The following is a 3038-nucleotide window of genomic DNA, read 5'->3' as shown; positions in this document are numbered from 1 at the left end:
CCCGAAACAACCATCACCCTTCACGGGCGTCACCTTCACCATGGGCCCAGTTCAGAGCCCATCAATCTCAGGCGTGTGTACAGGGCTCACGGGCGAACCCAACCCTCCCATTGGCCACATCAAACAGCACCCTGTGATTCATCTGCTGCATGCTCGCGATCACGTTCACCACCGAGTTCACGTTCTCCGGCGCCGCAGCCATCGCCAAGCACTGCAGGTCCCCGCTGCTGCTATGTATCATCACATTCTCCGCCGGCAGCGTCACGTTCATCCCGGCGAACTCGAACGTTATCGTGGGCGCCTTCACCGGGTCGTGGTAGCACGTGTCGAACCCACCAAAGCGCCGTCAGCACGACGCTTCAACCCGCCGCCTGAACCATCCTCACTGCTTTCATACGCCGGCGTGACTAATCTGGTAAAACAATGGTGCCGAGTCGATGATGAGTGCCGAGTGGCCGCGGCGCCGGTTGACGGGTTGAAGGGCGAGGGCGGTGTCGGTACGGGGACGAGGCTGCGGCCGAGCCGGATGCGGCTTGGAGGTTGACCGTAGTAAGGGAGGGGCGGCGGGGGTTGGACAAGGAGAAGGGGTGGATTTGATGCGAGACGGGCTGGCCGGCGGGGTCCAGGCGGAAGGGAGCCGGAGAATTGGAAGCGGAGGCGGAAGCTGGGGAGGCAGTAGGAGAATGTGGAGGAGTATAGGGGCTTGGTCTAGGATACGAAGGAGACGTGGGCCCTCGGCCCAGGCCGAGGAGGCCCTGGGAGGGGACCCGAGGAGCCGGTTGTAGTTGGTGATGGAGCTCGGAGAGGTGAAGCTGGGACGGGTTGGAGCCGGAGGGAGAGCGAGTCCTGGGAGAAGGACGGCGGAGACAGGCGAGGAGTCCGTAGGTGAAGTTGAAGGCAGGAGGAGGAAGAGGCCGGCAAGAGGCTGGAGAAGGAGGCCGCATTGGGAGAGAACAGGGAGGGGCTTGAAGGAGGAGGAGAAGGGAGGGGTTGAAGGCAGAGGAGGGGATGAAGGAGGGCGTCGTTGGAGTGTCCGAGGGAGAGGAGGAGGGTTGAGGGGGGAGCCGAGGGAGGAGCGGAGGAGGTAGGTCGGGTGCGGAAGAGGGGGTTTGCCGGAGGCCGAGTGAGGAGACGGGAGGGTTGGGGGAGGCTGCGAGGGAAGGAAGGAGCGGAGTGGCGATCGGAGGAGAGGAGGGAGAGGAGGTCGGAGGTGGATGAAGGAGGGAGCGGGAGGGGTGGAGGAGGTGGAGGGTGTGGAGTGGTAGCTGATGGAGGAGGAGGTGATGGATGGCATAGTTGAGGGAGGGTTTTGAGGGGGAGAATGAGGTGCCACTGGCTGGGGGGGCGGGGCGGGGTGAGTTAGTGGAGTGAGAGTGGATAGGTTATATAGGGTTAGAATTCGCAGGCCGAACCGGCCCAAGCATGGTTGGGTTGGAACTCGGCCGATCCACAAGGGGACGCGCCCCATCAGGCCGCCACTGGCAGGCGGGTCATGGGTCCATGCTCGTTTTAAACCCCGGACCCAAGACTAAAGAGGCGGCGTCCGACACGAGTTAATTAATTATAAATGTTTAACATGTTATTTTGGCGGATCGTTGGAGTCTTCTCAACACCTTTAACTCTTCTTATATATGTTAGCCATATTTGATGCTCGCGTAACATTTGCACACACTTACTAGCTCAATATGTTAGCATATATAAATGCACCTCTTTTTCAAATGCTGAGGATAGTCCAGATTATATTTGTAATCAAATTCTTATTGACGCTTTGTACTAAAATCACCTATGATTCCTCCAAAAAAAACATTTACAATGAACATATTTTTCTCTCTCTTGTATTTGTGATTTAAATTTAAACTAAATAAAAGTTATTAACTTCTCGTGGATATAGATATTTCTTTATGGTCCGAATCACATATGTCTATATGTTTGTGATGTTTTTCTATGTGATGCTTATCTTTGTGCATCACACACACATACAAAATATAAAATAAAAAGTTTGAAATAGAAAAAAATAAATTAAATATAATTTTATAAATATAAATACAAGTTTAATATATTTTAAATAGGAAAACATTAAGAAATATTTGGAAAAAGAACCCCATGGTGGTGAGCCGGTTTCGGCTCATCCNTCGCATAGGCCCGTATTAGACTAGGTTCGGCCTTGAACCCGACGAGCCGGTCCACGCCCACCCCTAGGTTCATTATCTAAAGAATGATTGTTAATTTAAAATTTAAATTTTTAGCAGTGAAGACAATGTGATAGTGTGTGTATGAGGGCTTATAAGGCTAGTGACGACTGCGGAGCAAACATATCGTATTTGAATCAGATGTAATACTAACCATACACGTATACGTTAAACTAGATAAACATATGAATAAATTCGTGTGAAATAGGCTACATTCACTATACGGAACACGAACAAATGTTAGATAAGCTCAAATAAGTACGACAACATTGAAATACATAAATTTTATACGGTATTTATTTCTGTAGCTCATTTTCCTCTCAGCCAGACGAGCCCTTAGATATATTTTCCATGTATATCTCTCTCCTACTTGGATGTAATCCATTGAATGCAATTTGAATAGCAAGGCAAAAGGACTGAAACCAAGTGCTTAAAAAGTTGGCTCGCACTTATGCTTTCAACATGATGCATGAATTATTATCCACTATTATATAAAATATTGAGAATTCTACTACTATGAAGGATATGGAAGATTTAAAATGAGGAAGTACAGACTGTAACCCATAATGCGTGGCTTGGGTCTTGGTGCATGGAGATATTGGTGGAGGCCCAAAACCTTTTCTCCTCAAAGTCTCGTCTCTTTTTCTATCCACTTTATGAGATATTTCTTAACCCCAGATTGGTATCAGATCTAGATCAGATCCAAAAGCAATTGCGCTCCTGAGATATTCTGTTTTGGATTAAAGAATGAGGAAATTTGAGGGGATTCAGTGGCATTATGTGCAGAGAGTCAGAGACTTTCTTGTTTGGGTTACGGTAATTTGGTGTTATTCAAGCGTGGATCTTGAT

The 3038-nt window shown here is 48.9% G+C and overlaps 1 pseudogene; it reads right to left on the bottom strand.

The window, feature by feature from the left end:
- The window catches only part of LOC109847186, an 8202-nt pseudogene continuing 5221 nt past the window's right edge, over window positions 58–3038 (bottom strand).

Source organism: Asparagus officinalis, chromosome 7, assembly GCF_001876935.1.
Source record: "Asparagus officinalis chromosome 7, Aspof.V1, whole genome shotgun sequence".
NCBI lineage: Eukaryota > Viridiplantae > Streptophyta > Magnoliopsida > Asparagales > Asparagaceae > Asparagus > Asparagus officinalis.
Note: the sequence above shows the minus strand (reverse complement) of the source record. Positions and strands in the feature narration are given on the sequence as shown.